Here is a 12662-nt window from a genome sequence, read left to right as displayed (position 1 = left end):
TGAGAGGCCCCTTGGGTAAGAGTGACCATAATATGGTGGAATTCTTCATTAAGATGGAGAGTGACATAGTTAATTCAGAAACAAAGGCTCTGAACTTAAAGAGGGGTAACTTTGAAGATATGAGACGTGAATTAGCTAAGATAGACTGGCAAATGACACTTAAAGGATTGACGGTGGATATGCAATGGCAAGCATTTAAGGATTGCATGGGTGAACTACAACAATTGTTCATCCCAGTTTGGCAAAAGAATAAATCAAGGAAGGTAGTGCACCCGTGGCTGACAAGAGAAATTAGAGATGGTATCAATTCCAAAGAAGAAGCATACAAATTAGCCAGAAAAAGTGGCTCACCTGAGGACTGGGAGAAATTCAGAGTTCAGCAGAGGAAGACAAAGGGCTTAATTAGGAAGGGGAAAAAAGATTATGAGAGAAAACTGGCAGGGAACATAAAAACAGACTGTAAAAGCTTTTATAGATATGTAAAAAGGAAAAGACTGGTAAAGACAAATGTAGGTCCCCTGCAGACAGAAACAGGTGAATTGATTATGGGGAGCAAGGACATGGCAGACCAATTGAATAATTACTTTGGTTCTGTCTTCACTAAGGAGGACATAAATAATCTTCCAGAAATAGCAGGGGACAGAGGGTCCAGTGAGATGGAGGAACTGAGCGAAATACATGTTAGTAGGGAAGTGGTGTTAGGTAAATTGAAGGGATTGAAGGCAGATAAATCCCCAGGGCCAGATGGTCTGCATCCCAGAGTGCTTAAGGAAGTAGCCCAAGAAACAGTGGATGCATTAGTGATAATTTTTCAAAACTCGTTAGATTCTGGACTAGTTCCTGAGGATTGGAGGGTGGCTAATGTAACTCCACTTTTTAAAAAAAGAGGGAGCGAGAAACCGGGGAATTATAGACCGGTTAGCCTAACGTCGGTGGCGGGGAAACTGCTGGAGTCAGTTATCAAGGATGTGATAACAGCACATTTGGAAAGCAGTGAAATGATCGGACAAAGTCAGCATGGATTTGTGAAAGGAAAATCATGTCTGATGAATCTCATAGAAGTTTTTGAGGATGTAACTAGTAGAGTGGATAGGGGAGAACCAGTGGATGTGGTATATTTGGATTTTCAGAAGGCTTTTGACAAGGTCCCACACAGGAGATTAGTGTGCAAACTTAAATCACACGGTATTGGGGGTAAGGTATTGGTGTGGGTGGGGAGTTGGTTAGCAGACAGGAAGCAAAGAGTGGGAATAAACGGGACCTTTTCAGAATGGCAGGCGGTGACTAGTGGGGTACCGCAAGGCTCAGTGCTGGGACTCCAGTTGTTTACAACATATATTAATGACTTGGATGAGGGAATTAAATGCAGCATCTCCAAGTTTGCGGATGACACAAAGCTGGGTGGCAGTGTTAGCTGTGAGGAGGATGCTAAGAGGATGCAGGGTGACTTGGATAGGTTGGGTGAGTGGGCAAATTCATGGCAGATGAAATTTAATGTGGATAAATGTGAAGTTATCCACTTTGGTGGCAAAAATAGGAAAACAGATTATTATCTGAATGGTGGCCAATTAGGAAAAGGGGAGGTGCAACGAGACTTGGGTGTCATTATACACCAGTCATTGAAAGTGGGCATGCAGGTACAGCAGGCGGTGAAAAAGGCGAATGGTATGCTGGCATTTATAGCGAGAGGATTCGAGTACAGGAGCAGGGAGGTACTACTGCAGTTGTACAAGGCCTTGGTGAGACCACACCTGGAGTATTGTGTGCAGTTTTGGTCCCCTAATCTGAGGAAAGACATCCTTGCCATAGAGGGAGTACAAAGAAGGTTCACCAGATTGATTCCTGGGATGGCAGGACTTTCATATGAAGAAAGACTGGATGAACTGGGCTTGTACTCGTTGGAATTTAGAAGATTGAGGGGGGATCTGATTGAAACGTATAAGATCCTAAAGGTATTGGACAGGCTAGATGCAGGAAGATTGTTCCCGATGTTGGGGAAGTCCAGAATGAGGGGTCACAGTTTGAGGATAGAGGGGAAGCCTTTTAGGACCGAGATTAGGAAAAACTTCTTCACACAGAGAGTGGTGAATCTGTGGAATTCTCTGCCACAGGAAACAGTTGAGGCCAGTTCATTGGCTATATTTAAGAGGGAGTTAGATATGGCCCTTGTGGCTACAGGGGTCAGGGGGTATGGAGGGAAGGCTGGGGCGGGGTTCTGAGTTGGATGATCAGCCATGATCATAATAAATGGCGGTGCAGGCTCAAAGGGCCAAATGGCCTACTCCTGCACCTATTTTCTATGTTTCTATGTTTCTATAATGTTCCACATGCAGGAGTATTGATTCTTCAAGAGTGCAGTGGGAGGCAGCAACTTGCACAGGGTTTCCTTAGAGCATTGGTAATTAGTTGTCTATGAGTCAAAAAACTTGGCTTGAGGTCCATGACCAAATTACTATTCCAAATCAAGGTGAGGGCACAGACTCTCAACAATGAATTGATGTCTAGAGGACCACTTGCATCTAATAGTTTCTGTCCATTGCAAAAGAAAAGGTGTCTAAGGTCATTAACTTTTCTGTAGCCAAAATAAGAGAAGATATATCACAATATGAACTCTAAAATAGCAAATAGACTCACAAATATTAAGTTGGATGCAACGCCCCAAAGATAAAATTGAAGCAATGGACTATATTTGTAAGCACTGTCAAAATAGATTCAGAAACAATCCAATTGTTTCTCAATTGTCATTCTGCACAGAATTCCTTGCTAATAATATAGTCACTTTTGTCAAGGCTAATTGATGGATCTCAAAGTAGCAGAAATTAGATCTTAGAACATGAGGTGAGGTTCAGAAACTGTACATCATGCTACTTCGGCAAAACTTGTTAGATTGACTGTTGTAGAACCACATTTTGATGAAGGCAAAAGAAAATCCATATGTGTTTGACAAAAAATTAATTTCCTGTCCTGACATAGCCACAACTGCTGGTAAAATGTATTTATTGCAATTTGAATTACATAAAGTGGAATTCTGGTTGGTGAAATGAAATTTCTTCAAAGACTTGAACAAATAATCAATACTAAAATATATATACTTTATTGACCTAAACAGTTTATTCTAGCTCATACATATAAGCACAATAAATGTCCAGCAAAATTAGTTATTTGATATACCCAGCTAGCTTCCTAACATTTTTTGCATTAGGAAATTAGTGTTATTACAGTAGGGATATCCAGTCTTGGCTTCTAAACTTTAAGTATCAGCCACCTTAATCATTTTCATGTTTTATTTTCTCAGTATTTGGTTATCCTGCTGCACCAGCAGGGAAGGGTGCAGATTATTAGCATGCCTAGTTGGTGAATAAGTTCTGAACAAGAACACTGAAATATTTGATTTGTGTGAATATATTAATATAAAGAAGACTTACATTTTGTATTTGACATAGAGTAAATACCAGGTTAGTCACACATTGCCAATTATTGAATTCGGAATTTAAAAAGTTTATAACTACAAGTAGAAGAGATTTCCCTTTGAATGTACTTCAAAATACATTCAATTTACTCTACAACTTTGATGTTACAGAAATATATATTTTAGTTCTCTGGGATAAAATGTAAATGATCGAATGCCTTGTTCAGTGGATTTTCCTTGTTGATTCAGTGTTTTATTTAACATAGAATTACTGTATTATGAAAACTTCAGGCAATCATGCTGTGAGCTGCAATATTGTACACTCTGGGATGCCAAAAGGAATGACTTTACAAATTTAACATCTGATTGCAGTCACCTTGTATGTAAATTGGCAATCGAACTTAGAGTAGACCCAGGCTTGATCTTCTCAAAATTATTGTGGTTGTTATTAGTGAAAGATCTGGTAGACTGGAAACAGTTCACTCTCATCAGCAACGGTGTTACTATATGTTCAAATGTGAAAGTATACTGTTAGCAGCACTAAGTAGTGTGTGCTACTTATTGAAAAATGTTGCTGCAATGCCATTTCAAAAGAGAAGAATATATATATATTGCCTTTTATTAAACATGCAATAATGCTCAATCTTGGTTGGATTCAGCCCTTCATTTTGAGGTGATAGCAACTCAGCATGGCTACATAACTGACTATTGATATCACTGGGGACCTATCCTGGGACTAGCATATTGATACTGCTACAAAGAAGGCACAACAGTGGCTTTATTTCATTAGGAGTTTGAGGAGACAAAGACACTCACATATTTCTACAGATGTACCGCAGAGAGCTTTCTAACTGGCTGCATCACCGTCTGGTATGGGTGGGGGAGCTACTGCACAGGATCAAAAGAAGCTGCAGAAAGTTGTGAACTTAGTCAGCTCTATCATGGACACTAGCCTCTGTAGCCTCTGTAGGACATCTTCAAGGAGCGATACCTCAAAAATGTGGCATCCACCATTTAGGACCCCCGTCACCCAGAACATGCTCAATGCCACCATCGTGAAGTACGTACAGGAGCCTGATTCAACACTCCATGATTCAAGAACAGCTTCTCCTACTCTGCCATCCTATTTCTGAATGGCCATTGAGCCAACGGACACTACCTCAATACTTTCTTTATTTCTGTTATTTTGCACAACGTATTTTAACTTAACTATTTAATAGAAATATATGTCTATTAACGTAACTCAATTTTTTTCTATATTTGTTTATCATGTATTTCATAATACTGCCGTAAGTTAACAAATTTCATGACATATGCTGGTGATAGTAAATCTGACTCTGATTAATATATACTGTAATTCACATATTTTCTCTATTATTATGTATTGTTTTGTGCTGCTGGCATGAAGACAACAAATTTCACAACATATGACGGTGACATTAAACCAGGTTCTGATTCTGATCATGTGTTCTTTACTTTATCTGTAAACCTTGGAAATGTACATTTCTAAAAGAAATCTCAACACAGTGCAAGCTGATTTATGGTCTGACTGAACAGAGCCATATTTTCTCCATATATATGTGGAGTTGATTCTATGGTTAGGTGTTCTGACATAGAACCAGACTCACTTAATGGGTGATATATCATGAGCTCATTGTGCCTAACATTTTGTCCATGAATCGAAGGAACAAAAAGGCAATCTAGGGCCACGAATTTATGACAAGGAATGCTTGACAGCACCAGAAGTCAGCCATGTATTTCAACATGAAATACCTTTGTGTCATAGAAAAATGCTCCACTGAACCAACTTCAATCCTACCTGTCGTGTTAGCTGTGGAGTTTGCACATTCTCTCTGTGACCACTTGAGTTTCCTTCAAGTGCTCCAGTTTTTTCCCTTAGTCCAAAGATGTGCAAGTGGGTAGAATAATTAGCAACTTTAAATTGCCCCTTTATGCAGGTGAGGGGTAAAATTTAGACGGAGCTGATGAAAATATAGGAAGAATAAATGCGTGGTTGATATACTTAGTTGGCAAAAGGGCCTTTTCCTGTTCTCTATTTTTTTTTCTGGTCTGATAAAATGCCATAGTTTTAAAGTCAGGCTAAGAAGGATTGGTTTATCTGGAATAATTTATATCAATCTACTAATAACATGAAAACATGCATACAGGATGGTGTTGCACAAATTTGATGTTAGCCTTGTAAAATTGAACTGCAGCGATATACTTAAGACTAGATACTGCTAACATATGGAAAGCATGTCATACAGCTGGAACAACAATACCACTATCTATGCTATATAAAATGCTATATGGGTAATTTACGGTAGTTAATTAAACTACCAACCATCATGCCTTTGGCATGTGGGAGAAAACCAAAAATTCCAAAGTGATTACAGAGAAAATGTGCAAATACCAATTAGATAGCACCTAAGGTCAGCACCTAAGAGCAGTTACCAGACGGCCGGGGGCCGTGGTCTGGTTCCACCCCGGATTTAGTCTGGTGAAGAGGGTGTGAGGACACCCAGCAGGACTAAAAAAAACAAGACCTGACAAAGGGCGGATGAGCTCCTTGTGAGCCAACAGCCATCCTCCGTGGAAGAGATTAAAGCCTCACCACATATCTATGAATCGTATGTTATGCACCTAGTTTAGAAGAGATATGATGAACTTGGGCGCTGCATTGGCTGCCTGGACCTGTCCAAGGTCTCCGCCTAAGGAAGGGCCGAGCTTGAAGAAGCGACCGCGGTTGGAGGCCGACACGGCCTTGGGCTCGAGCTCAGCGGGAGTGGTGGTGGGCAGTGCCAAGGCAGCCAGCGAGAACAAACTGGAGGAGAGGCTGTACTCAGCGCTGTCGCAAGATCGAAGAAGATGGAGGTGCATAGCCGCCAACCCCAGATTCAGGACGGCACCCACTGACTGACTGAAAGTCAGGATTCCTCCAAGAGGACCACAGCGTTGTCATGGTTTGGAAACTTGTATGTCTCAATGACCTGGAAAGCTATGCTGGATGGAATCAGGTTTTTATGCTTTTGCTCTTGGTAGGGTCACCCATGCCAAATAGGTCAAAGGGTAGAGGCCACACTCAGAGTGGTCCGCTGGTCTTCCAGGTTCAGGGGCTCAGTTCAGGGCTAACAGCTCTGACTGGTAAAACAAAATTGTTATGGAAACAGTAATGGAAAATCCTTATACATCTGTGTGTGATGGTATTCCCAAGTCTCCACCCAGGACCTGCATGACTGACAGTAGTGAAAACCAAGAGGAAGCTACTGACTTGATAAAGAAAGCCCTGAACACTGCCAGGGATGGTGGACCATTCCTGCTGCCCTAAATGCTAGTGGCATAATGGGAAGTAACTAACCAAGGTCAGGATTGAAGCTAGGTGGCTGGAACTGTGAAGTACAGAGTCAACCGCCATGCCACCATGCTTCTAACCATATTGTGTCATCCATTATATTGTCATTTATGATATATCTGTGCATGTCCAAAAGCCAGCTTGATTGACACCTGTCCACCATCCAAGCATTCATTGTCTTCGTAAGTGGTACATCATACCTGCATTGTGCACCAGATATAAAAAGCATTTCACTTCTTCACTCAGGTCAACCTCACAGCACCTTCCAATTCAGTAACACAAAAAATAAGGACAGTAGGTATATGGGAACATCATGTCTACAGCTCTATTTTTAAGTAATGTGTCTTCCTGACATTGAAGTACAGTGGCATGCAAAAGTTTGGGCACCCCGGTCAAAATTTCTGTTACTGTGAATAGCTAAGCGAGTAAAAGATGACCTGATTTCCAAAAGGCATAAACTTAAAGATGACACATTTCTTTAATATTTTAAGCAAGATTACTTTTTTATATCCATCTTTTACAGTTTCAAAATAACAAAGAAGAAAAAGGGCCCGAAGCAAAAGTTTGGGCACCCTGCATGGTCAGTACTTAGTAACACCCTCTTTGGAAAATATCACAGCTTGTAACCGCTTTCTGTAGCCAGCTAAGGGTCTTTCAATTCTTGTTTGGGGGATTTTTGCCCATTCTTCCTTGCAAAAGGCTTCTAGTTCTGTGAGATTCTTGGGCCATCTTGCATGCACTGCTCTTTTGAGGTCTATCCACAGAATTTTGATGATGTTTAAGTCAGGGGACTGTGAGGGCCATGGTAAAACCTTCAGCTTGCGCTTCTTGAGGTAGTCTATTGTGGATTTTGAGGTGTGTTTAGGATCATTATCCTGTTGTAGAAGCCATCCTCTTTTCATCTTCAGCTTTTATACAGACAGTGTGATGTTTGTTTCCAGAATTTTCTGGTATTTAATTGAATTTATTCTTCCCTCTACCAGTGAAATGTTCCCCGTGCCACACAAGCCCAAAGCATTATTGATCCACCCCCATGCTTAACAGTTGGAGAGGTGTTCTTTTCATGAGATTCTGCATCCTTTTTTCTCCAAACATACTCTTGCTCATTGCGGCCAAAAAGTTCTATTTTAACTTCATCAGTCCACAGGAATTGTTTCCAAAATGCATCAGGCTTGTTTAAATGTTCCTTTGCAAACTTGTGATGCTGAATTTTGTGGTGAGGATGCAGGAAAGGTTTTCTTCTGATGACTCTTCCATGAAGGTCATATTTGTGCAGGTGTCACTGCACAGTAGAACAGTGCACCACCACTCCAGAGTCTGCTAAATCTTCCTGAAGGTCTTTTGCAGTCAAATGGGGGTTTTGATTTGTCTTTCTAGCAATCCTACGAGCAGTTCTCTGGGAAAGTTTTCTTGGTCTTCCAGACCTCAACTTGACCTCCACTGTTCCTGTTAACTGCCATTTCTTAATTACATTAAAAATTGAGGAAACAGCTACCTGGAAACGCTTTGCTATCTTCTTATAGCCTTCTTCTGCTTTATGGGCATCATTTATTTTAATTTTTAGAGTGCTAGGCAGCTGTTTAGAGGAGCCCATGGCTGCTGATTGTTGGGACAAGGTTTGAGGAGTCTGGGTATTTATAAAGCTTTGAAATTTGCAGCACCTGGCCTTTCCTAACAATGACTGTGAACAAGCCATAGCCCTAGCAGGCTAACTAAGGTCTGAGACAGTGTCCAAACTTTTGCATGGCTCTCCTTACCTTTTTTCACTCTATTTAATACATGAAAACATTAATCTTGCTTAAAATGTTGAAAAGAATGTTTCACCTTTAACTTTATGACTTTTGGAGATCAGTTCATCTTCTACTCACTTAATTATTCACAGTATTAGAAATTTTGACCAGGGATGCCCAAACTTCTGCATGCCACTGTATATCCCCACTTCTACTTTGCTGCTGGGTTTAAATTCTGGAGCTTCCTCTCAGCAACATTTTAGGAACATCTGCACCAAAAGCACCACAATGATTGAAGAAGGTGGTTTTCCACCACTTTTTCAAAGGCAATTATTAACCAACGTTCCAAAAAAAATTGTTGCCAATTCCAGATTTCTGCTCTGAGGTTAATTATGGTTATTGAATTGAGTAAAATTAGAAGGTCTTGATGAAAATAGACTGTAAATTGATATGTAAAATAATGGAAAATTGCAGTGGATTGTGTGGTTAAACAGAGAAAAGTATTTTAATATGTATTCTGCTGATATATTATATCAACCATATAAATATTAAATATTAATTTTACTTGCAAAATGTGGGAAAGGACCATCATATTCAGAGAAACCTTTAACTGTATTGATAAATCAAAATTAGTTTGAACATCAAAAGTAAATTTTATTAATTTGCAATGCAGAGGTAGATGTGGTGAAAATCTATATACTTTTGCTCTCATTTGCATTGTGTATTATTGAAAATAATGCAGTTGTATATTTAAATTTGATTCTTTTATGCAGCTGTAATGCCCTGTTAAAGGATTTACTGCTGACGTTGTAGGGTTTTTCAAGTAATGGTCTTTCTATAGAAGCAAGATTTGGGTTGCTATGGAAGATAAGAGATGCTTAGGAATGTGGGCCATTCAATCAAGGGAGTGGAATGGGGAGAAGGTTCTTGAGAAGGCTGGGGGAGCAGTTTTGTGACTGACACAAGCGGTGGGTCTTTGTCTTTGTTTGGCAGGAGATGAAGAGAGAAGACACTGTAGAGAACCGGTCATAGGATTTGATCTGGTGGGGAAACAAGATTCGATGGAGCCCAGGCGTGGCGGTCTACCACATCACTGATTCTGGCTTTTGGAAGATTGGAGCTCCAACTTGAGTACATTTGACTGATTAATTATAATGGGCCCTTTTATTTTTTTTTCTTCATTTATTTACTAAGTTTTTGGTAAGTTAACGTTAACAAATATACAGTACTTCTTTATAATTGTATCCAGTGTGTGATCTTTTACTTCATGCTGACTGGCTATTGCAGGGCAGTAAATCACACAACATTCACACAAACCGGGGTCTGGGTGGGTGAGGCATCCTAACCCCATGGATTTGGCGGGACCAAAGTCATATACACCTTAAAAGTATGAAGCCGGAGAAAGGTGGGTTTATTGCCATGGAATCCAGTGGTTGTCAGCAAGGGGCTAACCAGCTGCATTTCCAGAAACACCCAGAAAAGGTGGGGGGGGGGGTCACAGCATTAATGGGACTCCTCTGAGAAAAAATATTCTTCCTTCTCCTATGTAAAATTGAGACTTTTTTTCAGCATCCTTTGACTAAGTGCTACCTCTAGCTCAAGATATCCTATGATGGAAAATCACAAAAGTTAATAAAGATTAATGTACTTAGAAAAGTTTATGGCTGAAAGCTTACTGAATGTTCTACTAAATTTTCCATTTTCCTTTCAGATTGTCCATGCCTAACATGTACTAATTCCCAGAGGTACCAGGACACGGACAGTTGTGTCCTATATGGCGCAAAGCTAATTGGACTTCACTTCAGTAATTTTCATCGGTGTATGCATGACCCACCAATATTGTATAGTATTCATTCAGAAGTCATGTGTCAGTGTAGGAAGGGTCTGCCAGAGCCACTGGTGTCTGGTGCTGGCAGCCATTTTGGTTTATTGTAGGAGCCAGACTCCCATGCCAGAACTCTCATCATGAACTCAAGATGATTGAGACCACACACCATCCAAGGAACTTAGGATGCTCCACCACATCCCAATTTGGACCTTGCGATCTCAGTAACCTATCAACCGTCCCCTGAACTTAATGACGCTGGCACGGTGGTGTGGTGGTTAGCACAACGCTTTACAGTAACAACAACCCAGGTTCAATTCCCACCACTGTCCCTAAGAAGTTTGTGACCATGTAGGTTTCTGCTGGGTGCTCTGGTTTTCTCCCACAGTGTAAAGATGTACCAGTTGGTAGGTTAGTTGATCATTGTAAATTGTGCCACGATTAAGCTAGGATTAAACCGGTGTTTATTGGGCAGCACGCTCAAAGGGCATGAAGGGCCTATTCTGTGGTGTATTTCAATAACAATAATAAAAAAATAACTCACTACATCACTCATGGCTCCACTCTTAGGAACTAACCCCATCACAACCTAGCAGCTACCTGACTATTCTAGAGTGGTACACTGAGGGGCTCACAGTGAGTTACCTACTGTATGTCTGGCCTGATCTATGATACAAAACAATATAGATCTCATGAGCAATAGAAACTTCCAGTGTGGGTCCTCACAGAAATACTTATTAGCATCATGTTTATTTAGTGCATCTTCTTAGTGTTGAAGAACTTCTAGTCTGGCCATACAAAACATTCTTCAGACATGCTAGAGAATATAATACTGCAAAACAGGCCATTGACTAAAATAGATGTTCACCTAGTTCATAAGGTTTGACATCAAGCTTTAAGAAGAAAAGTCCAAAGAAGTCTATGAGATATGATTTTGAGCTAATTGTCAAAATATCTAGATTTGCCTGAAGTACAAAATGCCATAAACAGTGTATGATGTATCTCCTGTAGTGGAGTTTAGTATTGAATTATACCAGTAGGGAAAAATATGCAAAATGCTTTGAGGGCCAGCAACTCATTAGGATCTATTTTGCAGGAAACCTTTTGGCTGGGACTCTCTCAGCTCATATAGGTGCATTGCTTTGAATAATAGTAGACAAGTGCATCTCATCAAATTGTGGCCAGCAGCAGTTTGAAGAATGCAGAACTTAGAATTTACTGGTGATGCTCCAGTAACTCTATAGAAATACTTGCGTAACTGCAGGCCTATGAATTGGTGAGGTTCATCACAGCAAGTTCTTGGGACTGATATTATTAATAATGTACCCATCTCTTTCCAGGTTTCCAAGCAAGCTATAGTGGATCAGGAAAAGTCCCATTAAAATAAGCAATATATCAAGTTAACTCAAGTAATCACCTGACTCTACCTAGTTTCGTATTCTTGCATAAAATTCTATGAATAGAAATACATCTTTCAATATCTGAACAATACTGCAAACTAGTTCTAACCAGCCCAGTAAACACAGAGACATTAAAAACAGGAGAAAATCTGCAGAAGCTGGAAATCCAAGCAACACACACAAAATGCTGAGGAACTCAGCAGACCAGGCAGCATCTATGGAAAAGAGTAAACAGTCAACATTTCAGGCTGATACTCTTCATCAGTCCTGAAATGAATCTCGATTTCTTTAACTTCTCGTAATGTTTCCCCTCCCCCTTTTTCCATTCCCCACTCTGGCTCCCATCTTATCTCTTCTCCCCACCTGCCTATCACTTCCTTCTGGTGCCCCTCCTCCTTCCCTTTCTCCCATGGTCCACTTTCTTTTCCAATCAAGTTTCTTTCTCGCCAGCCCTTTAACTTTTCCACCCATCACTTCCTAGCCTCTTACCTCATCCCCCTCCCTTAAATACCTGGCTTCACCTATCATCTTTTAGCTTTACTCCTTTCCCTTCCCTCAACCTTCTTATCATGCTTTCTTCCCCCTTCCTTTCCAATCCCGAAGAAGGGTCTCAGTCCGAAACGTTGACTGTTTTCTATAGATACTGCCTGGCCTGCTGAGTTTCTCCAGCAGTTTGTGTGTGTTACAGAGAAATTAAATGCATGCACAACAAAGTACATATTCACTTGAACAATATGCATGAACACCAGTTGAAATAGCATGTTACTTCTGCCAGACATGTCAAATTATAACAGAAATTTCTCATTAGTAGATAATATAGTCATAAAAATGAACAAGAGCATCAATCATAGCAGTAAGCTTGCCAGAAATGTACTCACTCGTAACAAAGTAAACTAATTTGAGGACTTAGACATTTTGAGGGAACAAATGGTAAGGAACAGCTTGA

Source organism: Mobula birostris, chromosome 21, assembly GCF_030028105.1.
Source record: "Mobula birostris isolate sMobBir1 chromosome 21, sMobBir1.hap1, whole genome shotgun sequence".
Classification (NCBI taxonomy): domain Eukaryota; kingdom Metazoa; phylum Chordata; class Chondrichthyes; order Myliobatiformes; family Myliobatidae; genus Mobula; species Mobula birostris.
This window is presented reverse-complemented; position numbering follows the sequence as displayed.